This window comes from Scyliorhinus canicula, chromosome 3 (assembly GCF_902713615.1).
Source record: "Scyliorhinus canicula chromosome 3, sScyCan1.1, whole genome shotgun sequence".
Classification (NCBI taxonomy): domain Eukaryota; kingdom Metazoa; phylum Chordata; class Chondrichthyes; order Carcharhiniformes; family Scyliorhinidae; genus Scyliorhinus; species Scyliorhinus canicula.
In genome coordinates this window covers 212,929,557-212,956,535 of record NC_052148.1, presented here as the reverse complement: position 1 = coordinate 212,956,535, position 26,979 = coordinate 212,929,557, and positions in this window count along the sequence as shown.

Genomic DNA, 26,979 nt, shown 5'->3' with positions numbered 1-26,979 from the left:
TATACAATATATACTTGAGTGGTGACTACCACATTCACCCCCTGTTAAGATTGAGTCCAGCAGGGCTGGTGGAGAACTATATACAGGCTTTTCAGATTTCAGAGAGCAAAAAACATTGACTTCAGCAGGGTGAAGGGGAAAATTATGTACAGAGGGATGGTGTTTTAAAAGTCCAGGTCATGTTACAGATTCAGTCGGTCCGGAGCCTTGATCTGCCGTTGGGAGCGCCGCAGTGCTGGCGGTGATTCCGGTGTCGGTTGGGTCTTCGGTGACTCTGGGAGCGTGTCGAAATCCTCTTCATCCCCGGGTATGGGCAAGGGGAGGACAGATTGTCCCAGAGCGGAGGCTGCGGTGGGGTGCGCCGGGGTAGGGGAGGGTGGCGCCGGGTCGGGTGGGGCGGGTTTGTGGGGAACCAGCTGGTGCCAGGACCCTGAGGGAGACAGTATCTTGGTGGCCATCGGGGTATGCTACGTAGGCGTACTGTGGGTTGGCGTGAAGTAACTGTACCCTCTCAACCAACTGGTCCACCTTGTGGAGTCATACGTGTTTGCGGAGGAGTATGGATCCTGGAGCTGTGAGCCAAGAGGTGGACTTCTGAGGGAAGGCAAAGAGACGGTCATGGGGTGTTGCATTAGTCACGGTGCACAGGAGCGACCAAATAGATTGCAGGGCGTCGGGAAGGACCTCCTTGCAGCAGGAGGCTGGGAGATTTCTGGACCGGAGGGCCAGCTTGACGACCCTCCAGACCGTCCCATTCTCCCTCTCCACCTGCCCATTTCCCCGGGGGTTATAGCTGGTCGTCCTGTTGAGCAGGAACAGTTAAGAGATCCAATGTTTATTTAAAAGGTGAATTTGAGTTCATGGAATAAACATTGTTTTGCTTTAAAAAACATGTGTCCATAATTGTAATACTACACCTGGGGAACAAGCTGTGTGCTTCAAAAGCAACAATCCATTAAAGGTGGGGGTTGGTTGAACTTCATGATACATTTTGGGGTTCTGAAAACACCTCTCCCATAACAATTGCGGGGCTCGTCTGGGATAAAAGGCAATCTATTGGATTGGCTTTTGTGAACTTAAAGACAGTGAAGGATTGTTGCTTTTATGGTGTGGTATTTTAGTTTAAGTGTGATGTGGACAATGGCTCTTTCAGAGGCTCAGAAGTTTTTGGAGGTGGAGACTGTCACATGGAGCACCTTACGGACAGCGACTAAAAGCAGACTGTTAGATTTGGCAAAAACATTGCAGTTAACATTACCTGACAGAATGCAAAAAGATGAGGTAATTATGGTGGTGGCTAAGCATTTAAAGTTGCCTGAGGTACAGTTTGACTCATTGGAAATGGCAAAAATTCAGTTGCAAATTAAACAAATGGAACATGAGAAAGAATTAAAGCTGCTTGAATACGAAAGAGAGAGCAGAAAAAGAAAGAGAGAGAGAGGAAAAAGAAAACGAGGGAGAAGAAAGGAGAAAAGAAAGAATAGCCCACGCAGAACAAAAAGAAAGAGAATGGGAGATACAGATCAGGGAAAAAGATAAAGAGAGAGAGTTTGAACTTCAGAAAATGACCATGAAACAAGACAGTCAGTTAAAATTGGCAGATGTAAAGGGAAACGTACAGTTGGATGATAGTGATGAGGATAGTGAGAAAGAGCATCAAAGTCGAAGGCGTGGCGTGGATCTATTTAAATATGTCCAAGCATTGCCAAGGTTTGACGAGAAGGAAGTGGAAGCCTTTTACATTTCATTTGAGAAGGTAGCTAAGCAAATGAAATGGCCACAGGACATGTGGGTGTTACTAATTCAAACAAAACTGGTAGGTAGAACTTGTGAAGTGTTTGCATCACTACCGGAGGAGGTATCTGGAGCGTATGAGGAGGTGAAGAAATCCATCTTAAGTGCATATGAACTAGTGCCTGAAGCTTACAGACAAAGGTTTAGAAATTTAAGGAAATAATTTGGTCAAACTTACATGGAGTTTGAAATGCTCAAACAGTAATTTTGATAGGTGGATAAGGCCTTTGAAAATAGACCAAACGTATGAAGCTCTCAGAGAAATTATACTTTTGGAGGAGTTTAAAAATTCAATTCCTGATGTAATGAGAACTCATGTGGAAGAACAGAGGGTTAAAACTGCGAGATTATCAGCAGAAATGGCAGATGATTATGAATTAGTTCATGAATCAATGATTGGTTTCCGACATCAATTTCAGCCGGTGAGGGATAGAAACTGGGGACATGAGAAATACTCAAGTGGTAAAGGTAAAGGTGATCTGATGGGAGACAATAAAGAGAGTGTACCTCAGATTTAAAAAGAAATCCAGGAGGGTGGAAAAGAAATGAAAAGTTTCAAATGTCTTCACAGTAATAAACTAGGCCATGTAAAGTCACAGTGTTGGTGGTTGAAGAAAAGCACTGGGAAGGCTGATGTAGTAAAACAGGATAAGACAGTGGGATTTGTTAGAGTGGTAAAGCCTGATTGTACAGCCTGTTCAAGAGGTAATTGTTAAGAAGGTGGCAGATGTCTTTAAAGAATTTACTTATGTGGGTAAAGTTTACTCATGTGTATTAGGAGGAGCTGTTAAAGAAGTCACAATTTTAAGAGATACAGGGGCTAGTCAATCTTTAATGCTAAGAGATGAGGAATTATGTAGTTTGGGAAGAATGTTGCCAGAAAAGGTGGTAATATGTGGAATTCAGTGTGAGAGGAGTAGCGTTCCATTATATAAGGGAAGGTTAGAAAGTCCAGTGAAGAGTGGTGAAGTGGTAGTAGGAGTAATAGATAAACTATCTTGTCAAGGAATACAGTTTATCTTAGGTAATGATATAGCTGGAGCACAGCTGGGAGTGATGCCTACTGTGGTTGATAAGCCAGTGGAAAATCAGACAACTGAAGTGTTGAAGGACAAATATCCTGGGACTTTTCCGGATTGTGCAGTAACAATGTCGCAAAGTCACAGGTTAAGACAAGAGGAGAAATCAAAGAGTGAAGATGAAGTTGAAGTGCAATTATCAGAAACGATTTTTGATAAGATGGTTGAAAAAGAACAAGAACAGGTGGAGGATGAGGCGGATATTTTTAGTTAAGGAAAATTAGTTCAAATAAAATGGATGTATCAGAAAGCATACACGGAAGAGTAATCTGAGATTATATCAGAGTGTTATTACCGTAAAAGTGATGTCTTGATGAGAAAATGAAGACCTGTACATATGCAGGCGGATGAAAAGTGGGCAGAAGTTCATCAAGTAGTATTGCCGGTAGGGTACAGAAAGGAGATGTTGCGAGTAGCACATGAGGTACCAGTGGGAGGTCATTTGGGAATAAGGAAAACTCAAGCTAAAATCCAGAAACATTTTTATTGGCCTGGACTACATAAAGATGTAGTTACATGTCACACATGTCAAGTGACAGGGAAACCTCAAGCAGTGATAAAACCAGCGCCCTTAATACCCATTCCAGCATTTGAGGAAGCTTTGACGAGGGTCCTAATTGATTGTGTAGGACCGCTTCCTAAAACCAAAAGTGGGAATCAATATCTTTTGACTATAATGGATGTGTCTACCAGGTTTCCAGAGGCCATTCCAGTACGTAATATTACAGCTGAAAAGATTGTGGAGGAGTTACTTAAATTCTTTACTAGATATGGACTACCCACAGAAATACAATCGAATCAAGGATCAAATTTTACTTCAAAGTTATACAAAGAAGTTATGGATAGCTTAGGAATAAAACAATTTAAATCAACTACGTACCATCCAGAATCGCAGGGAGCATTAGAAAGGTGGCATCAGACATTAAAGACAATGTTGAGGGCTTATTGTTAAGATTATCCAGAGGAAGGGCAGCACGGTGGCACAGTGGTTAGCATTGCTGCCTAAGGCGCTGAGGACCCGGGTTCGAATCCCGGCCCTGGGTCACTGTCTGTGTGGAGTTTGCACATTCTCCCCGTGTCTGCGTGGGTTTCGCCCCCACAACCCAAAGATGTGCAATGTAGGTAGATTGGCCACTCTAAATTGCCCCTTAATTGGAAAAAATAATTGGGTACTCTAAATTTATAAAAAAAAAAAAAAAAAAAAGATTATCCAGAGGATTGGAATAAAGGAATTCCATTTGTACTGTTTGCAATTAGGGATGCACCTAATGAGTCAATCAAATTTAGTCCTTTTGAACTAATTTTTGGTCATGAGGTAAGAGAACCATTTAAATTGATCAAAGAAAGATTGGTGGGTGAGAAATCGGAAATTTCATTAATTGATTACGTGTCAAATTTTAGGGAACGATTAAATAGAGCAGGTGAATTGGCTAGACAACATTTGAAAGTTGCACAAAATGTGATGAAACGGGTAGTGGACAAGAAATCCACAGTTCGTAGTTTTGCAAGTGGAGAAAAAGTTTTAGTGTTGTTACCAGTGGTAGGGGAGCCTTTAAAAGCAAGGTTTTGTGGACTGTATCAGATTGAAAGAGGGGCAGCACGATAGCATTGTGGATAGCACAATCGCTTCACAGCTCCAGGGTCCAGCTTGGGTCACTGTCTGTGCGGAGTCTGCACATCCTTCCCGTGTGTGCGTGGGTTTCCTCCGGGTGCTCCGGTTTCCTCCCACAGTCCAAAGATATGCAGGTTAGGTGGATTGGCCATGATAAATTGCCCTTAGTGTCCAAAATTGCCCATAGTGTTGGGTGGGTTACTGGGATATGGGGATAGGGTGGAGTTGTTGATCTTGGGTAGGGTGCTCTTTCCAAGAGCCGGTGCAGACTCAATGGGCTGAATGTACTTATTTACAGTCCTTCTGCACTGTAAATTCTATGAAAGGAAATTAAGTGAGGTGAATTATGTAGTAAAAACATCAGATAGAAGGAAGAATCACCGAGTGTGTCATGTGAATATGCTTAAAAGGTACTTTGAAAGGGAAGGAGAGAAAAAGGAGGTTTTAATGATTCTAACTCAAAGTGATGAACCAAATCCAGATGACTGTGAATTTGACATACCTCAAATTAAATTGTAAAATGAGGATGTTCTTAAAAATTGGGATGAATTGTTAAGTTACCTTCCAGAGGAAAAATGACCTGACCTGAAAGAGTTATTGACATCACATGGGCAAGTTTGTAGAGATACATTGGGCAGTACTAAAATGGCCATGCATGATGTAGATGTGGGAAATGCTGTTCCGATCAAACAACATCCATATAGACTTAACCCTTTAAAATTGGCACAGGTTAACAAAGAGATTGAGAGTATGCTTAAAAATGGCATAATTGAAGTGGGTTGCAGCCAATGGAGCTCACTCAAAGTGATGGTACCAAAACCGGACGGTACCCAACGGTTGTGTGTGGACTATAGAAAGGTTAATGCAGTTACAAGAATGGACTCTTATCCTATCCCACATTCGGAGGATTGCATTGCGAAACTGGGACAATCCGCTTTTATTTCCAAATTGGATTTACTGAAAGGTTACTGGCAAGTACCTTTATCTGAAAGGGTGAAGGAAATTTCAGCTTTTGTGACTCGAGATGGTATATACCAGTTCAAAGTTATGCCATTTGGCATGGAAAACGCCCCAGCAACATTTCAACGATTAACTAATACAGTCGTTTCAGGATTACCCAATTGTGCGGTATACATCGACGATCTGGTAGTTTTAAGCCAGACATGGAAAGAACATTTAAAACATCTGAGAGAGTTATTTGATTGACTTCAGGGGGCGGGTTTGGTGATAAACCTATCCAAAAGTGAATTTGGAAAAGCCCAAGTCACTTTCCTTGGCCATACAATCGGACAGGGTCGAATGGTCCCACGGGATGTGAAAACGAAAGTTCTTGAGGAGTTTCCATTACCCTCGACACAACGGGAAATAAAGCGGTTTCTTGGTATGAGTGGATTTTACCGGAAATTTGTACCAAATTTTAGCAGTGTGGTCGCTCCACTGAGAGACTTGTTCAAGAAGCGTAACAAATTCCAGTGGACAGCGGAGTGCCAACAGGCATTTTGACAGCCTGAAGGCTGTGTTAACCACTGCTCCTGTGTTAGTCATCCCAAATTATACCAAATCATTCAAAGTGGCTGTTGATGCGAGTGATGTGGGCTTGGGTACGGTGCTTCTACAAGACGACGATGAAGGGCTAGAGCGGCCTGTTGGTTATTTTTCAAAGAAATTGAATTCTCACCAGAAAAAGTATTCGACGATTGAGGAGGAGACTTTGGGTTGGTGCTGGCTTTGCAACATTTTCACATTTATGTGACCAGCAATCCATCTGACACCATTATATGTACACTGATCATAATCCTTTGATGTTTTTGGAGCGATTCCGGAATAACAATGCAAGGCTGTTTCGCCGGAGATTATTGTTACAGCCATTTCATTTAAAAATAATATATGTGGCAGGACGGGAAAATGTGATAGCCGATGCTTTGTCACGACTGTGATGAATGGAAGGATTTCGGTTGGAGGAAGAAGAACGGGAAAGATGGACTATATTATTATGCCTGTTTGCGGGTGTTGTTTTTTTTAAACAAAGACATATATTTACTGTGTACATTTCTTAGTGGATGGTGCAAAAGTGAAAAATGCCACCATCTTGAAGTTGATGTTTTATTTATTTTTTCCTTGGGGGAATGTGTCATGTGAGAGTGCCTTTAAGAATTGGATGTTTAAGAAATGTACCTTTAAGAAATAAAGCTGATCATATTACTGAAGTGACATCACGGGGGTGGGGGGGGGGGGGGGGGGGGGGGGAAGCTGAGCTCACTTCTGTTTTTTGGGAATTTTAGTTTCAGTTTTGAAGAAACCTTGGGTGTGGCTGTGAGCTGCATTGCTGGTGATCTCTGCCTTGAAGGACTATCTCTTAATCCTTTGGTGAAATCGGAATTGTAAAAAGGGCAGTACGGTAGCATGGTGGTTAGCATAAATGCTTCACAGTTCCAGGGTCCCAGGTTCGATTCCCGGCTGGGTCACTGTCTGTGCAGAGTCTGCACGTCCTCCCCGTGTGTGCGTGGGTTTCCTCCGGGTGCTCCGGTTTCCTCCCACAGTCCAAAGATGTGCGGGTTAGGTGGATTGGCCATGCTAAATTGCCCGTAGTGTCCTAAAAAGTAAGGTTAGTGGGGGGTTGTTGGGTTATGGGTATAGGGTGGATACGTGGGTTTGAGTAGGGTGATCATTGCTCGGCACAACATCGAGGGCCGAGGGGCCTGTTCTGTGCTGTACTGTTTTATGTTCTATGTTTTATTGAATGTGAATCTAATGTGTTTCTGTTTGAAGGATTTGTTAAGTCTTTTGGATGTGTAAAGGAACAGTTTGCAGGGTTGCGTAGTGTTGTATTATTTTCGGGGTTATCTTTGAAGTAAGGGGTGTTAAGAGACCCAATGTTTATTTTAAAGGTTAATTTGAGTTCATGGAATAAACATTGTTTTGTTTTAAAAACCATGTGTCCATAATTGTAATACTGCACCGGGGAACAAGCCGTGTGCTTCAAAAGCAACAATCCATTTTGGGTGGGGGTTGATTGAACTCCATGATACATTTTGGGGTTCTGAAAACACCTCTCCGGATGACAATAGCGAAGATGGTGTTGAGGGCTTTGATGACAATGGCAGACTTCATGTCGGGGAATCGGGAATATTCATCGACCACACTGAGGAAGTACGTGTTCTGGTCGGTGGAGGGGAGGGGCCCTTTGAAGTCCACGCTGAGGCGTTCAGAGGGGCGGGAGGCCTTCACCAGGCGCGCACGGTCTGGCCGCGAGAAGTGCGGTTTGCACTCCGCGCAGACCTGGCAGTCTCTGGTGATAGCCCTGACTTCCTCGATGGAGTAGGGCAGGTTGCGGGCCTGGATGAAATTATAAATATGTGTGACCCCGGGGTGACAGAGGTTGTCGTGCAGAGTCCGGAGTCGGTCCAGTTGTGCGCTGGCACATGTACCTCGGGATAGGGTATCGGGGGGCTCGTTGAGCTCGTTGAGCGATACAAAATCTTGTAGTTGTAGGTGGAGAGCTCGATCCTCCACCTAAAGATTTTATTGTTTTTAATCTTGCCCCGCTGTGTGTTATTAAACATGAAGGCAACCGACCATTGGTCAGTGAGGAGAGTGAACCTCCTGCCGGCCAGCTAATGCCTCCAATGCCGCACAGCTTCAACGATGGCTTGGACCTCTTTTTCGACGGAGGAATGCTGAATTTCGGAGGGTTCGTGAGAAAAATGCCACGGGCCTGCCTGGTTGAGGGTGGCGGCTAGAGCGACGTCTGATGCATCGCTCTCGACTTGAAATGGTAACATCTCGTCGACTGCGTGCATCGCGGCCATAGTGATGTCAGCCTTAATACGGTTGAAGGCCTGTTGAGCCTCAGCCAACAGGGGAAACAGAGTGGATTGAATGAGTGGACCGGCCTTGTCCGCATAGTTTGGGATCCACTGGGCGCAATAAGAGAAGAACCCCAGGCATCGTTTGAGGGCCTTGGGGAAGTGGGGTGGGGGGGCTCCATGAGGGGGCGCATGCGGTCGGAATCGGGCCCCAGAACTCTATTCTGGACCACATAGCCGAGGATGGCTAAGCGGTTCGTGCTGAACACGCACTTCTCCTTGTTATAAATTAAGTTGAGTAGTGTGGCGGTGTGGAGAAATTTGGCAAGGTTGGCGTCGTGATCCTGCTGATCGTGGCCGCAGATGGTGACATTGTCCAGGTACGGGAAGGTGGCCCACAGTCCGTACCGGTCAACCATTCGATCCATTTCCCGTTGGAAAACTGAGACTCCGTTGGTGACACCAAAGGGAAGCCTGAGAAAGTGGTAGAGGCGGCCATCTGCTTAGAACGCAGTGTGTGGGCAGTCCGCCTTACAGATGGGGAGCTGGAGGTAGGCGGATTTCAGATCGACAGTTGAGAAGACCCGGAACTGTGCAATCTGATTGACCATATCAGATCATGGGAGGGCGTATGCGTCAAGATGCGTATACCTGTTGATGGTCTGGCTGTAGTCCATGACCATCCTGTGTTTCTCCCCAGTTTTCACCACTACCACTTGGGCTCTCCAGGGGCTGTTGCTGGCCTCGATAATGCCTTCCAGAAGCAGTTGCTGAACTTCGGACCTAATGAAGGTCCTGTCCTGTGCGCTGTACCGTCTACTCCTGTACTGCAGTCCACCTCCGGGGTGTCGCTCCTGACTTGGCTCACAACTCCAGGGTCTGTATGCCTCCGTAAACACGTACGACTCCACAAGGCGGACCCGTTTGTTCAGAGGGTACAGTTACTTCACGCCAACCCACAGTACGCCTACGTACTGTACCCCGACAGCCGCCAAGATACTGTCTCCCTCAGGGACCTGGCACCAGCTGGTTCCCCACAAACCCCCCCCCCCCCCCCGACCCGTCGCCACCCTCCCCTCTCCCGGCGCACCCTACCGCAGCCTCCGCTCCGGGACAATCTGTCCTCCCCTTGCCCATACCCGAGGATGAAGAGGATTTTGACACGCTCCCGGAGTCACCGAAGGCCCAACCAACACCGGAATCACCGCCAGCACTGCGGCGCTCCCAACGGCAGATCAAGGCTCTGGACCGACTGAATCTGTAACATGACCTGGACTTTTAAAACACCATCCCTCTGTACATAATTTTCCCCCTCACCCTGCTGAAGTCAATGTTTTTTGCTCTCTGAAATCTGAAAAGCCTGTATATAGTTCTCCACCAGCCCTGCTGGACTCAAACAGGGGGTGAATGTGGTAGTCACCACTGATGTATATATTGTAAATAGGGAAGGTGTGTCGACCTTTAGGGCCGTGAGGCCGCACAACAGAGTAAGGGGTGGTAGGTGCCCGCCGAATTTCAGTGTTAGGCTCTGGAGGTTGCACTGGAAGTCCAGGCCGAGTAGCAGGGCAGCGCAGAGGTTGGGGAAGACGTAGAGGCGGAAGCCGCTGAACTCCACGCCCTGGACGGTGAGAGTGGCTATGCAGTACCCCCGGATCGCCACGGAGTGGGACCTGGAGGCCAGGGAGATTCTCTGATTGTCGGGGTGTACTGCGAGGGAGCAGCGCCTTACCGTATCGGGATGCATTAAGCTCTCGGTGCTCCCGGAATCCAGCAGACAGGAGATCTCGTGCCCATCGATTTTCACATTGGTGGAAGCAGTTGACAGGTTGTGTGTGCGAGACTGGTCAATCGTGACCGAGGCGAGATGTGGCTGGTCGTCGATGTTGGCAGGCAATGAAGTGCCCGGGGTGCATGGGTCCTGGTAAGAAGGCGGTGCTCACGGGCTGCACGTGTCGTGAGGAAGACAAGATGGCGGCGCCCAATGATCCTGGGGCGAACAAGATGGCGGCGCCCACGGGCCGCACGTGGTGGGGGTGGAACAAGATGGCGGCGCCCACTGGTCGCACGTGGTCCGAGGAGGGAAATATGGCGGTGCCCATTGGTCGCACGTTGGGGGAGTCGGAACAATAGCAGCGACTGCGTGGGCCTGGCACACTGCAACAAAGTGTCCCTTTTTGCCTCAAAACTTGCAAAGGGTGCTCCGGGCAGGGCAGCGCTGTCGGGGGTGTTTAGGCTGCCCACAGAGGTAACATTTGGGACCCCCAGGGTTGGTTGGCTGCCATGCGGCACAGTCGTGGGGATGGCTGAGGGGGGTCGCTCGTGAAGTCTATTATAGGGCGGCCGTCTGCGGAGTCCACGATGCGCAAGAGTGGGCCACGCGGCGGGGGGCGTAGGCCTGGATGTTGCGCGAAGCAACCGTAAGCGGGAGCGCTAGCTTTTTAGTCTCCGTGAGGTCGAGCGTGGCCCCTTCTAAGAGGCGCTGTCGGATGTAATCGGACCCTATCCCTGTGACAAAAGCGTCTCTCCCGAGCAAGTTCAGGGGTTCCATGGCCGTGACGGCCTGGCAGTCACAGTCTCTAACTAGGGGAATCAGGGCACGCCAGAAATCTTCCACTAACTCACCGGGAAGTTGACGACAAGTGGAGAGGATGTGCCTGGCGTAGAGCGTGTTAGTCCACTGAGTGAAGTTTTCTTTCAGTAGCGCCATGGCTTCTGCGTAGGTCGGCGCAGCCTGGATAAGCGGAAAGACGTTGGAGCTCAGCCGCGTGTAGAGGATCTGAATCTTCTGAGCTTCAGGAATTGGGTCAGGTGCAGATCCGATGTATGCTTCGAAACAGGCTAGCCAATGTTGAAAGTCCTTTTTAGCATTGTCTGTTTGCGGATCCAGCTGCAGGCGATCTGGCTTGATGCGGAGGTCCATCTTCTGAAAAATTAGTGTAATAAATTGATGCACGATCAATTACACAAAGCCGAGAGGTGGATGCAATCGAGGCTTCACTAAGATGTGTGGCCTCCTACAGCAGCTGGCGAAGTGGCTGCTGTACTGGGAGCACACATATTTATACTCCGCCTACTGGGTGGAGCCAGCAGGCAGGGAACTACCCGCGTACCGGTAGTACAGGGCCTTACCACAAAACACCTACGCTGACATCCTCTATATACAATATAGACATCAGTGGTGACTACCACATCTTGCCAGTCTGTGGACCCCGTGGTTTGTTTCTTCATTCCACTCTTGAAGGTGTGCACCGCTCACTCAGCCAGTCCATTCGAGGAGGGGTGATACAGGGCCATGGGAATGTGCCATGACCTGTTGTCTTCATAAACTGCTGAAACTTGTCGCTGATGAAGGGAGTGCCATTGTCTGGGATCAGCAACCCCAGAATGCCATGGATATTGAAGAAGAACACGAGGGGACATAGCTTTAAATTGAGGGGTGGTAGATATAGGACAGATGTCAGAGGCAGTTTCTTTACTCAGAGAGTAGTAGGGGTGTGGAACGCACTCTCCATGCCCATTCTTGGCGCATGCAGTGGGGCGAGGATGGTCGCGAGGCCAGGAATAAATTTCTCATAAACTATTACCTAAAGCGACCGTAACTCTGCCGCATTTTCCGGAGCAGGGGCTTGCCTAATCGCCCGCACCTTCTTCTCTGCTGGGTGTAATCCGTTCTGATTCACACGATACCCAAGTATGTAGCCCAAGCGTAGAAAATGCACTTTCCCCTCTCGAGATGGATGCCCATTTTGGAAAACCGGCAGAGGAATTCCTCCGGGTTGCTCAAAAGATACTCCTTTTCCGTGGTTCAAGTGACCAGGACGTCGTCCAAGTAGGCCACCACATGCAGTAACCCTCACAGGATGTTTTCCATAACGTGCTGAAAAATTGCGCAAGACGATGACACTCCAAATGGCATTCTCGCAAACTCAGAGGCCCCTATGGGTAGTAATGGTTACGTAAAGCCTGGAATCGGTGTCCAGCTACATCTGGAAATAGGCAAGGCTCATATCGAGCTTGGAAAAGGAATGACCCTCAGCCAACTTCATCTGCAGCATTGGGTACCTGTTCAGACGGGAGGACTTGTTGACAGTCAACTTATAATCACTGCAGAGGCATACCATTTTGTCAGGTTTTAGCACCAGGAATACTGAAGCTGCCCAATCAGATATCCATATCGGTTGGATGATCCCGTGGCTTCCAGTCAGCTGCGTTCATCCTCGACTTTCGGCAGCAATGCATGGGGGACCGGGCCGGCCTGGAAGCACTTAGGCTGGGCCTCAGGGTCCACATATATTTTGCCAACAGTTCCCATAATTTTGCCCAAGCATTCTGGAAGACTTCAGGGTACTTCCCCAAACTTTGTAAAGTCCTCCGGTGCCCATCCAGAAGATCTGTTGCCGGTCCAACTGGAGGCATTGTAGCCAGTCACGGCCCATCAGCCTCGGACCAGGGCCCTTCACTATCATTAACTGCGCCCAAATGGACTGCTGTCCATAAGACACCGGGGTCATTGTCATGTCTGCTTTGTCTAGGGGTTCTCCCATATAGGTCGCTAGCCTTGCCTTGGTGTATCGCAAACTCAACTGTTGAACTTCAGTCCTGATTCTCTCGAAGGTCTGCGTCCCAATTACCAAAACTACGGCTCCCATGTCCAACTCCATCTCTAATGAGTGGCCATTCACCTGGATGGTAATCCTGATGAAGGTAATGTGGGGCTCGGCAATGCAATCAATTGCATACATTCCTCGTCATTAGGTTGGTCGAAGTGAAGGATCTGGGCACTCGGCTGGCGTCTCCCTCAGGTAGTGGTGCAAGTTTGCTGACTGACCTGCGGTTTCCTATCCGTGAGATTTTGCCGGCCACAAGTGTCGCACCGCCTTGGACTTTGCTCCATCGATTTTCAGGAGCCTGGCTGTAGCGGCCCTCTGTTAACGGGCCCGGCGATGTTCAGGTCAGGGCAGGGTTCCAGAGGTCCCAATCCTAGGGGGCGATGTGTGTTGGAGTAGACAGTGTCCTAAGCTGCTTACCTCCAACGCTGACATCCCCTGTAGTTCCTGGGCTCCCATATATGCACTCTCCCATGAGAGGGGGGTCTGAATGGCCTTTTATAGGTCCAGCATAGGCTAAGCCAGCAATTTCCACTGGGTCGCCATATTATTACTGTGTACAACGTGGTCCTGTAGCATCTCAGGTAGGGATGGCCCATAGTTGCAAAATTCTGCCAGTTTGTGCAATCATGCCAAACACTCGGTAAGGGACCCTCCTGGGGTCCTCTTGGCCATATTAAATTGGCAGCTCTGTACAATAACTGACGGCCTGAGGTTGTAGTGGTTTGCAAGTACCACTAGCTCTTCGAATGTATTGGAGTCTGGGACTGCAGGGTATGTCAGGCTCTTTATGACACCCCTGAAAGGGGTTATGTTGGACACTGAAACCCCACAGGCAGTCAGAAGAATCACTGTCTGGCGATCATCCCCAATGATAGTGTTGCCTTAAATAAATAGCGCATACGCTCTGCGTATTGAGTCCAGTCCTCTACACCTACACTGAATGCATTGAGTCTGCCAAAGTGCAACATTTTCAAAATTGTGCAACCCTTATTCCTTTGGGAAGAATGATGGCTATGCACCAAATGGTTAGCAGTGCCGACTGCAGTTCCACTTTATCCTCATCACCAATTCAGTTCCCGGAAAGGAGAATCAAATGAATGGATTATGCCAAAAATATTTATTTACAAGTAACAGCCCCAGTCCTGGTCGGGACTACTCTGTAGCTTGGGAGCATTCTGGGATGGCTTTTAAGGTCCTGAGTTAACTATCCGGCTGAAGAGCCTCCGCCCCTCAGCAGGGGATCCCGTACTCCATGAGGCTCATGGAAAGCATAACCAATGCATAGCCTCTGGTTGCATCACAACAATAGCGGAGGATGATTCATTGAACATGGAGGCTGGTGGGTATATCAAAATATGAATGCATAAAGATGGGGGTAGAATATATATATATATATTTTTTTCTTATCCTGTGTACATAACGGTAAATATACTTTGTTCAAAAACCCAATAAAAACATTTATAAAAAAAAGATGGGGGTAGAAGAAGAAAACATTAGACCTCACTTAGGGTGAAAAATATCAATATTATTAAACACAAATTTGATGTTCATGATACATGGGAGAGTGATTAACATTTTACCCACTGCTTCCTCTGCCACATTCTCTGGGCTGGGTCCTCCATTTGGGAGACTAAGTGCTGACGCCAACGGAGCATTTGTGTGGACTTTCACGACCAAAAATTCAGCGCAAAACCCTCACCGATTGCAGTACCGGTGAAGGGCTAGCACCGGCGCCGACTGGAACTCCCGCCAATCGTGCCGAAAATGGCCGGAGAATGGCCGGATCCCGGGCCGTGCATGTGGAGAAGGGCAGATTGCGGGCTTTAATGAAGTGGGTAAGCTGGGTGACCCCCGAGTGGCAGAGGCCATTGTGGTTAGCCCGAAGTCGGTCATCTTGCGCGCTGGCGCATGTGCTGCGGGACAGGGCATCTGGGGGCTCCTTGAGCTTCCCAGGACGATACTTGATATCGTAATTGTAGGTGGAGAGTTCGATCCCCCACCTCAAGATTTTAGCATTTTTTATTTTGCTCTGTTGTGCGTTGTCAAACATGAAGGCGACCGATCGTTGGTCGGTGACAAGGGTGAACCTCCTCCCGGCTAGGTAGTGCCTCCAGTGCCGCATGGCTTCCACTATGGCTTGTGCTTCCTTCTTGACCGAGGGGTGTCGAATTTCGGAAGCGTGAAGGGTCCTAGAGAAGAATGCTTACTGGGCTGCCCGCCTGGTTGAGTGTGGCGGCCAGTGTGATGTCTGACGCATCGCTCTCTACCTGAAAAGGAATGGACTCGTCCACCGCATGGGGAAAAGTGGTTGTTTGAATATGTGGGTGGGCTTTGTCCGCATAGTTGGGGACCCACTGGGCTTAGTAGGAGAACAGCCCCAGGCATCATTTTAGGGCCTTGAGGCTGTGGGGAGGGGGGAGTTCTGTGAGGGAGCGCATGCGGTCAGGGTCGGGTCCTAGGACCCCGTTTTCCACGACGTAGCCGAGGATAGCTAGCCTGGTAATGTGGAAAACGTATTTCTCCTTATTGTCGGTGAGATTGAGTTTTGGGCGGTCTGGAGAAATCGGTGGAGGTTGGCATTGTGGTCCTGCTGGTCATCGCCGCAGATGGTGACGTTATCCAAGTACAGAAAAGTGGCCCGCAGCCCGTACTGGTCCACCATTCAGTCCATTGCTCGTTGGAACACCGAAACCCCGTTCGTGACGCCAAAGGGAACCCGGAGGAAATAGAAAAGGTGGCCGTCTGCCTCGAATGCTATGTAGTGGCGGTCCTCCGGGCGGATTGGGAGCTGGTGGTATGCACACTGCCCACTACACACCCTGCCTTTTACACACACTGCCGACTACACACCCTGCCTTTTACACACACTGCCCACTACATGCCCTGCCTTTTACACACACTGCTGACTACACACCCTGCCTTTTACACACACTGCTGACTACACACCCTGCCTTTTACACACACTGCCCACTACATGCCCTGCCTTTTACACACACTGCCTACTATGCACACTGCCCACTACACACCCTGCCTTTTACACACACTGCCCACTACACACCCTGCCTTTTACACACACTGCCCACTATACACACTGCCCACTACACACCCTACCTTTTACACACACTGCCCACTACACACCCTGCCTTTTACACACACTGCCCACTACACACACTGCCTTTTATACACACTGCCCACTACACACCCTGCCTTTTATACACACTGCCCACTATACACCCTGCCTTTTACACACACTGCCCACTACACACACTGCCTTTTACACACACTGCCCACTACACACCCTGCCTTTTACACACACTGCCCACTACATGCCCTGCCTTTTACACACACTGCCTACTATGCACAGTGCCCACTACACACCCTGTCTTTTACACACACTGCCCACTACATGCCCTGCCTTTTACACACACTGCCTACTATGCACACTGCCCACTACACACCCTGCCTTTTACACACACTGCCCACTACATGCCCTGCCTTTTACACACACTGCCCACTACACACCCTGCCTTTTACACACACTGCCCTCTACACACCCTGCCTTTTACACACACTGCCCTCTATACACCCTGCCTTTTACACACACTGCCTTTTATACACACTGCCTTTTACACACACTGCCCTCTACACACCCTGCCTTTTACACACACTGCCCTCTATACACCCTGCCTTTTACACACACTGCCTTTTACACACACTGCCTTTTATACACACTGCCGTTCACACACACTGCCCACTATACATGCCCTGCCTTTTACACACCCTGCCTTTTACACACACTGCCCTCTATACACCCTGCCTTTTACACACACTGCCTTTTACACACACTGCCTTTTATACACACTGCCGTTCACACACACTGCCCACTATACATGCCCTGCCTTTTACACACCCTGCCTTTTATACACAGTGCCAACTACACACCCTGCCTTTTACACACACTGCCCTCTACACACCCTGCCTACTATGCACACTGCCCACTATACACCCTGCCTTTTACACACACTGCCCTCTACACACCCTGCCTACTATGCACACTGCCCACTATACACCCTGCCTTTTACACACACTGCCCACTGCACACCCTGCCTTTTACACACACTGCCCTCTACACACCCTGCCTTTTACACACACTGCCCTCTACACACCCTGCCTTTTACACACACTGCCCTCTACACACCCTGCCTTTTACACACACTGCCCACTACACACCCTGCCTTTCATACACACTGCCCACTACACACCCTGCCTTTTACACACACTGCCCACTGCACACCCTGCCTTTCATACACACTGCCCACTACACACCCTGCCTTTTATACACACTGCCCACTACACACCCTGCCGTTTACACACACTGCCCACTACACACCCTGCCTTTTACACACCCTGCCTTTTATACACACTGCCCACTACACACCCTGCCGTTTACACACACTGCCCACTACACACCCTGCCTTTTACACACCCTGCCTTTTATACACACTGACCACTACACACCCTGCCGTTTACACACACTGCCCACTACACACCCTGCCTTTTATACACACTGCCCACTATACGCCCTGCCTTTCATACACACTGCCCTCTACACACCCTGCCTTTTACACACACTGCCCACTGCACACCCTGCCTTTTACACACACTGCCCACTGCACACCCCGCCTTTCATATACACTGCCCACTACACACCCTGCCTTTCATACACACTGCCCACTGCACACCCTGCCTTTTACACACATTGCCCTCTACATACCCTGCCTTTCATACACGCTGCCCACTACACACCCTGCCTTTTATGCACACTGCCCACTACACACCCTGCCTTTTATACACACTGCCCTCTACACACCCTGCCTTTTATGCACACTGCCCACTACACACCCTGCCTTTTATACACACTGACCTCTACACACCTTGCCTACTATGCGCACTGCCCACTACACGCCCTGCCTTTCATACACACTGCCCACTACACATCCTGACTTTTACACACACTGCCCACTGCACACCCTGCCTTTTACACACACTGCCCACTGCACACCCTGCCTTTTACACACACTGCCCACTGCACACCCTGCCTTTTACACACACTGCCCACTGCACACCCTGCCTTTTATACACACTGCCCTCTACACACCCTGCCTTTTACACACACTGCCCACTGCACACCCTGCCTTTTATACACACTGCCCTCTACACACCCTGCCTTTCATACACACTGCCCACTGCACACCCTGCCTTTCATACACACTGCCTTTTACACACACTGCCCTCTACACACCCTGCCTTTTATACACAATGCCCTCTACACACCCTGCCTTTCATACACACTGCCCACTGCACACCCTGCCTTTCATACACACTGCCCACTACATGCCCTGCCTTTTATACACACTGCCCTCTACACACCCTGCCTTTTATGCACACTGCCCACTACACACCCTGCCTTTGAAGACATCTTTGAAGTTGGGTCTGTGTTGAGTAAACTTAGACTACCAAAATGTATTTGACCAAAGTTTGCATAAACTTTGCATAAACTTCCAGCCTACATTTTTTTTCTCATCTCCAAGATTCCTTGTGTGAGCTAAAAATGTAAACACTCCTTGCCATTTCGTTTTCGGTTAGAAAATGTAAGAATGATCCAGTCTAATTGAAAAGCCAAACCATTCCCACTTCTCTCTTTGTGAAGTACAGGTCTCAAATCACAGAGAACTTTATCTTCACCATTCTGCCAATCTAGTGAGTCATTCAGTTAAAATGTTACTTGCTCTCGCTGTATTTTCTGTTTCAGGAGCTGAGGGTATGGAATGGCTGCATACAGTCCAGCTTGAAACACCTTTAACAATTGCTTGGAGTGAAGAGAACGTTGCCAAGTTCGAGGGAACGGAAAGCAGCAATGTTATAAATCGTTATCAATCACTGCTTGAGCCTCAATTGGACTATTGCGTCCAATTCCAGGCACTCCATTTTAGGAAGGATATCCAGGCCTAAAAGAAGATGCAGAGGAGATTTACTCGAGTGATTCCAAGGTTGGCAGACTAGAGAAACTGGGTTTGTTCTCCTTAGAGCAGAGAATGTTAAGGGGAGATTTAGTAGAGGTGTTTAAAATAATTTGATAAGAAAAGAAAATGGGTAGTATTTTTGACCCCCCCTCCGGTGGTGTATTTTCTCATGGTGGATGCAGCCCGCCCTTGGCTGGTGACGAGATCTTCCAGTCCTGTCGATGTCTGTGGGGTTTTGCATTTCCCGCACCATCCACCGCCAGGGAACATGCCATAGTGGAGGGACATCCCGCAAGGAATGGAAGATCTCACAAGTGGGAAGGGCCAGAAAACTTCAGCCAATATTTCTACTATTAGAAGGTTTGGCAACCAGGGGTATATAGACTTAAACCTAATTGAGGTGAAATGAAGAAAATAGATTTTACACAGCTGGTTTTCATGAACTGGAATGCACTGCCTGAAAGGGTGGTGCGAACAGATTGAATAGTAATGCTCAAAGGGAATTGGATAAATACTTGAAGGATAAAATATTCGAGGGAATGTGGGGAAAGGTGGGAGAGTGGGATTAGTGAGGTAAACGTCTCATGGACAGCATGGTAGCACAAGTGGATAGCACTGTGGCTTCACAGCACCAGGGTCCCGGGTTCAATGCCCCGCTGGGTCACTGTCTGTGCGGAGTCTGCATGTTCTCCCCGTGTCTGCGTGGGTTTCGTCCGGCTGCTCCGGTTTCCTCCCACAGACCAAAGACGTGGATTGGCCATGATAAATTGCCCTTAGTGACCAAAAAAGTGAGGAGGGGTTGTTGCGTTACGGAGATAGGGGGGGGGGGAGTGAGGGCTTAAGTGGGTTGGTGCAGGTTCGATGGGCCGAATGGCCTCCTTCTGCACTGTATGTTCTATGTTCAATGTCTCAAAGTGCTGGCATGGGGTTGATCAGTCGAATATCCTCCTTGTAAACTGTAAGATGTTATAATTTTACAATTCAATGAAAAATACTTTAATGATGGACTATTGCGATGCAGTTTGCTTTCCCTTCGAGGCATTTTCGGCGGGATTCTCTCACCCTGGGGACGGGCAGGAAAATCGCCGGTCCACCGAATGTCCGGAGAGCGGAGAATTGGCACCATTGGCGCGGCGCGGTGCCGATCTGGGGCCGCTCTACGGGGCCCTCCCCCGGCGATTCTCGTCCGGGATAGGCCGTGCGGCCATGCGTAAAAAGCTGAGTCCCGCCAACGCCGTTCACACCTGCTCTTTCCCAGCGGGACCTCAGCGTGGATGCATCCGGGGGCATCCTGGTTGGGGGGGGGGGGGGGGGGTTAGGAAGGGAGGGGGTTCTGACCCCGGGGGCCCCCCGCTGTGGCCTGGCCCGCAATCAGGGCCCACCGATTGGTGTGCCGGCCTCTCGGGTTGGGGGCCTCTTTTGTTCTGCGCCGGTCCCTGTAGCCCTCGGCCATGTTGCGTCGGGGAACGCGCGGAGCACTGAGCCACTGCGTATGCACGGCATTCGCGCCGGTCCCGCTGCGCATGCGCAGCTAGACCCGCGGCGCCCATCTGACGCTGGGGATCGGCAGTTGGAGCTGCGTGGGTCGCTCCAGTGCCGTGCTGGCCCCCTGTAGGGGTCAGAATTTCTGCTCCTGAGGGCATGTTGACGCCGTCGCGTTTCTCGACGGCGTTTACGACGGCGTCAACACTTAGCCTCAGGATCACACCCTTTGTGTTTGAGAGAGGTGCAGTTTTGTTTGTTGCCCAGATGGTGGCAACATGGAGCTAAGTGCAAATTTCTAAATCAGGACAAATCAGTTTCGTGAATATATTAACCGTTCTTCTGCTCACAATACTTTTGATGATTTGCTAAAAAGGGACCATTGTCTAAAATTATTGTGTAAAAGTTCAGCCAGAGAAACATATTTGTTTCCCGCAGAAGAATCGTGGAACTATTTCCCCAGATATCTGCCGACTGAAATCTCTGCCAGTGAATTATTTACACTGAAACTGCAGCACTACACAAGCCAGCAGTGAAGACTCATTATTGCTATTCTCTATTGACCCATCACATTTCACACAAATTTTTAATGAATCTAGCGATTAGTATGGTGTCAAGATGTCTAGTGTTATATTGGCTCATTACATGTCTGCACTCATCAATCAAATTATTTTAGGACTTTCACACATGTCGTTAGTCAGTAATTTACTGTATTTACTGTATTTATATTATTAGCTTTGCACCTGGTGCAAATTCTTCCATCTCTCACTTCGCTGGTTTTGAAATTTCTCCAACAATGTTTTTCATGACTATAGTATCTGAACATTTTTGCCTGAGGTCAATCCAACAAAGCTCTCTGTTATAACCTGGCAACCAAGATGCTATTAGGCTGACTTAAGACACGTCTGGGATGCCTTCTTTCTCACCTCTTGGTCTTGAGGTAATAATTGGTATACCTTGCATACTGCCTGCAGCTTGAGCTAACCTACGAAAGGACAGCTAAAGGACAGAATTTCTTCCCATCAAGTATGAATGGAGGTAAGACGTCAGTCAAAGCCGTCTTGCTTAGCAATGCTGCAACAACTTGTTTATGCACCATCTTTACTGCAGTAATAATTTGATATTGAGTCACATTAAGAGTCAATAGGGCAGATGTTCAAAAGCTTGGACGGAGAGCTGGGTGTTAAGGAGCATCTTAAAGGAGGGAAAGGGAGGTGAAGGTATTTAAGGAAGAAATTCCAGAGCTTTGGACCTCGACAGCTGAAGACTTGGTCATCAGTGGTGGAACGATGGAAATCAGGGAGGCTTAAGGAGCAGGATTGGAAAATTACTGATAGTTCTGAGGTTTGTAGGGTTGTAGAGAGGGGGAGGCCAAGGGCAGATTTGAAACCAAAGATTGAGGGTGCGATTTAACTAAAAAAAAAGACATAGGCCGTTCCGGGTGGGGGTCGAGGGGTCATTCCTGGCGCTTGTACAGGCGGAAACTACCCCACTATCTAATGGCACTCATTTTTTATTCAGGCACCCGGTGGAGACTGTCCCACTGAGCCCACGACCCTTGATGCGACCCCCGGACCTCCCCAACTCACCTTTGTGGGGGTCCTCAAGCACCTGCCCGCACCCCACCACATACTGGTAAATGCACCCCCGGGCTCAATCCCCGATGCGGGCAAAATGCCAGCTTGACACCTTGGCACTGCTAGCCTGGCACTCTGGCAGTGCCCCTTCTAGCCTGGCAGTGTCACCCTGGCATGTTGTCAGTGCCAAGGTGCCTGAGTGGCACCAGCAGTGCCAGGGTACCAGGCTGGCCAAAGGCCAACCTGGTGCTCTCCGAACACCTGGGAGACACACACACACCCCCCCCCCCCCCCCCCCACCCCCACCTCAAGTGTTGTTCTGCTGGTCCCGTTTGTGCTAAACAGCACCCATCTGGGGTTTCCTCGGCGACGTCGGTAGATGCCGGGTGGCTGTTTGACCCGGCGGCAGCATAGCTAAGTGGACTATGAAGCTCCTTTAGCTGTGCAAGTCTGGATCTCGCTCATTGTGGGCGGGATCCAGATCATGACACCTTGCGAGATCGAAAGTGATCTTGCGAGACCTGTCCCGGGATCAATCGGCCACGTCTGTCCTAGTCCGGTGGGATGCAGCCGGTAAATCGTGAAGGGAACATGGTGTGAGGTAGCATAGTGATGTCATAGTCATGTATGAGCTGATGTTTAGAGAAAGTAAGAAGACGGAGGCTGGCCAGGAGCACATGGGAATAGTTAGACCTCAAGGTAACAGAGGCATGAGTGAGGGTTTCCACTGATGAATTGAGGAGGGGTGAAGTCAGGCGGTGGAAGTAGGCAGCTATGGTAATGGCACAGAAGTGTGGTCAGGAGCTATAAGGTTCAATTACAACAACAAGGTTGTTAAATATCCTGCTCAGCTTCAGGCAGTTTCCAGGGAGAGTGATGGAGTCAGTGGGTGGGGAATGGAGTTATTTGGTCAGGAAGAAAGACAATGGGAGCTAAAATGGAATAGCCCCCAAAGCATATGCAGCATTGTGATGCCCAATTACCCGACAACCATTCAATGTAACGCAGCCAATTTGCTAACTCCTGCTGTGTTCTCATTAAAATAATTGATGCGTATAGCCAATGCTAATAGCACTTGTTCATTGGCTCTGCTCATCAGGCAGGAGGGACCAATACCGGTCCTTGTTAGCATTCCATAAAGCTAACCTAGACTGCTTAAAGCCAGCCTGCATCTCTTAAAGGGAAGGTGCAGTGATGAGATCATTGGGAATAATGCTGTGCAGCAAACAACAATGGCTAACCATAAGCGAGAGTGTGCACCACGGATGTCTGACATTGCATTGGAGGTCTTTTTGGAGGATGCGGAAAAGAGGAAAGATGTTCTGTATTTGCAGAGGGCCAGGAGGTCCTCTAGGTGTATGGTGAGCAGGTAATGGGAACAAATAGCCGGAGTTTAGACCGGAGGCCCTGGATGCATGATCATGACCTCACATGAGTGATCAAGGTCAGTGAATGCACTTTCAAATGCCGCTTCAGTCGTCCCAGTCATTGATCAACTTAACATTCCCCACCACTCAGCTATCAATAGTCTCCATCAATCAGGACTCACATCTAAAACTCACATTTTCACTTCATCCTCACATGTTTCATGTTGCTGCAAGCTTCACACGCATCCATCTCCCACTTACACACACTGCCAAATATTCATCCATAATCCCCCAACATATTTCACCACATTATTGATAAACTTCCCTTTCACTTGCAGGAGAAGTTGATGCACAATTGGAAGCAGCAGGATCTAGCCAGACTGGGAGCGTCACGGCTGTATGTTTGAACCCCCATGGAATAGATGGTGCTGACCATAATGAGAAAGACCATTGTTGAGGCCATAATCAGTGGCAAAGAATTAGGAACAGCAGTGAGCCATTTTGCTCTTGAGCCTGGTCCGCCTGGGGTTGGCTGGGGGCGGTTGCTGATGAGGTCCATGATGGGGTGGCCGCTGGCGTGGTCCACGATGCCCAGGAGGGGTGGGCCGTGCGGTCGGTGGCATCAGCCTGTACATTGCGTGAGGCAACTGTGAGCGAGAGCGCTAGATTCTTGGTCACTGTGAGGTCAAGAGTGGCCCCTTCTAAGAGGCACTGGTGGATGTAGTTCGACCCTGTGCCCATAACGAATGTGTCTCTCATTAGCAGGTTCAAATGTTCAGAGGCCGAAAGGGCCTGGCAATCACAGTCTCTCCCCAAGGCAAGCAGGGCACGCCAGAAATCTTCCACAGAATATTCACCTGAAGAAGGAGCCGTGCTCCGAAAGCTCGTGTTTGAAACAAACCTGTTGGACTTTAACCTGGTGTTGTAAGACTTCTTACTGCACAGAATATTCCACAGTGGTGCCGAGTGGACAGGAGGTGCCTGGCGTAGATCTTGTTGGTCAGCTGAGCATAGTTCTACTTCAGTAGCGCCATGGCCTCTGCCTCGGTAGGCGTGTCCCGGATGAGGGGAAAGACGTTGGAGCTCAGCGCATGTACAGTATCTGGAGCTTGTGTGCTTCTGAGATTGGGTCTGGCGCAGACCCGATGTATGCTTCAAAGCAAGCTAGCCGATGTTCGAAGTCCATTTTGGCGTTGTCTGCTTGAGGATGCAGCTGCAGGCGATCCGGCTTGATGCGAAGGTCCATCTTTGAAAAATCCCTGTGCAATAAATTGATGCACTATCAATTACGACGAGACGAGAGTAGAATGGAATTGCGGCTTTATTACACAGAGATGTGTGGCCTCCTACAGCGGCTAGTGAAATGGCTGCTGTTCGGAGAGCACACGCATTTATACTCCACCTATTGGGCAGAACCAGCAGGCAGTGATCTAACCCCCTACCTGTAGTACAGGGGCCTTACTGTAATACCAGTATATACAATATAATACTACAGTGGTGACTACCACATGTACCCTGCAGGATCCCACTGGATACAGGTTGGTTGACACATGGTGGTCAATAGGATCACGTAGGATACATGGCACAGAAACAGGATGCCCAACCCAAATGTCTTCTACAGTAATATGCCTTGATGGTTGCAGTCACTGGAAATACAGCAGGTGATTTTGAAGTGTTGCTGATGCCTGTGTTTCATTCCCAAACACCCAGGACTACAGAGGGTTATACAATGAACAAGCTACCTGTTGTTTGGCGGGAAAGCACAAAGGCATGGGTAACCCAGCAATTATTGAGCATTGGTTCACATCCAACATTTGTCCCATCTGTCAAGAACTATTGTCAGCAAATAATCTTGGGGCTGTTTAGCACACTGGGCTAAATCGCTGGCTTTGAAAGCAGACCAAGGCAGGCCAGCAGCACGGTTCAATTCCCGTAACAGCCTCCCCGAACAGGTGCCGGAACGTGGTGACTAGGGGCTTTTCACAGTAACTTCATTGAAGCCTACTCGTGACAATAAGTGATTTTCATTTTCATTTTTCTTGCCAACAAAATATTGCTTCTGCTGGACAATGTTCCTGGTCATCAATGTCAAGGTGATTTTCCTACCTTCAAACACCAACTCCATATGGATCAAGGAGTGATTGCATCCGTACAAGGCCTATTACCATGGAAAATCTTTCAGACAGGCCATGAGGCAAACTGAAGGTGATGATTCTCCAACCCTAAAGGAATTTTGGAAGAATTTATTAAGGCCATTGAAAATATCTCTGTGACAAGAAGTGATTTTCCTTCATCCCGTATGAATGGTGTGTGTCAAAATTGTTGCCAGGTTGTGATTGAACCAAAGGAACCAAAATTCCGTGGAACTTACGAAGAAGCTCCAACAGATGATTGTAGAAAAAAACAAGCAAATTGGATTGGAAGATATTACGGAGTTGCTTTTCTCCCATGGAGAGATAGTGTCCACTGAGGACCTGAAATAAATGCCACAATAATGGGCTGCAGGGGGAATGGGGGGGGGGGGGGGGGGGGGGGGGGGGGGGAGCAAGTCAAACAACCAGGCAAGCTCAAAATCACTTAGTGATGCTCTGAAAAAGGCTGAAGAGGCAATTGTCATCTTTGATGAAGAAGACCCTGACAGGGAGCATAGTTCAAGAGTGAACAGAAGCATTAACAATGCAGGGAGCTCTACAAAAAAAAGAACAAAGCAAAAGTGCTGCTATCAACGGAAAAATATTTAGAAGTACCACTGCAAAGAACCCTTCAAAGGATGCTACAAAAAAACTGATTGTGATTTATATACACCACCAACCTGTGTTAGTGGACGTTCAGAACACTCTGCATCACAGCATTCTGTCGTCTCTGTCTATTTAAATTGTATTCTGGTTTTCTATATTCCCTGCCAAAGTGGAAAGCCTTACAGTTTCGCACATTATCCTCCATCTGCCATTTTTTACATGACTCACTTAACCTTTCTAAATCCCTTGCAGAAGCTATGGGCGCGATTCTCCGAAATGGAGAGAAACAGCCGACGCCGGAGTGAAACCCGGAGGGCGCGATTCTCCGCTCCCCACGCCGGCTGGGAGAATCGCGGGAGGGCCCCCCGACAAATTTCACGCTCCCCTGGCGCCCCCCGCAGTCCCCCCCACCGGCTCGGAAGAATCGGCGTTCGCCGTTTTTCACGGCGAACAGCGATTCTCCGAACCGGATGGGCCGAGCGGCCTGCCGTTCGCGGCCGTTTCACGACGGCGGCAAACACACCTGGTCGCTGCCGTTGTGAAACGGGAGTGAGAAGCCCGTTTGGGGCTTGTAGGTGGCCTAGCAAGGAAAGAGTACCACGACTGTGCTCGGGAGGGCACAGGCCTGCGATCGGTGCCCACCGATCGTCGGGCCGGCGTCCAAATCAGGCGGGTGAGGGGAAAGACGGTCACCGCGCATGCGCGGGTTCGTGCCGTCAGCGTCATGACGTCAGCTGCGCTGCGTGGGTTGGAGCCGGCCAACCTGCGCATGCGTGGCTGACGTCATTAGGCGCGCCGGCCGCGTCATTCTTGGTGCGACGCCCACGCGGCCGAGAGTTACGGAGCACCGCTCCTAGCCCCACCGGGAGAGGAGAATAGGGGGCGAGGACC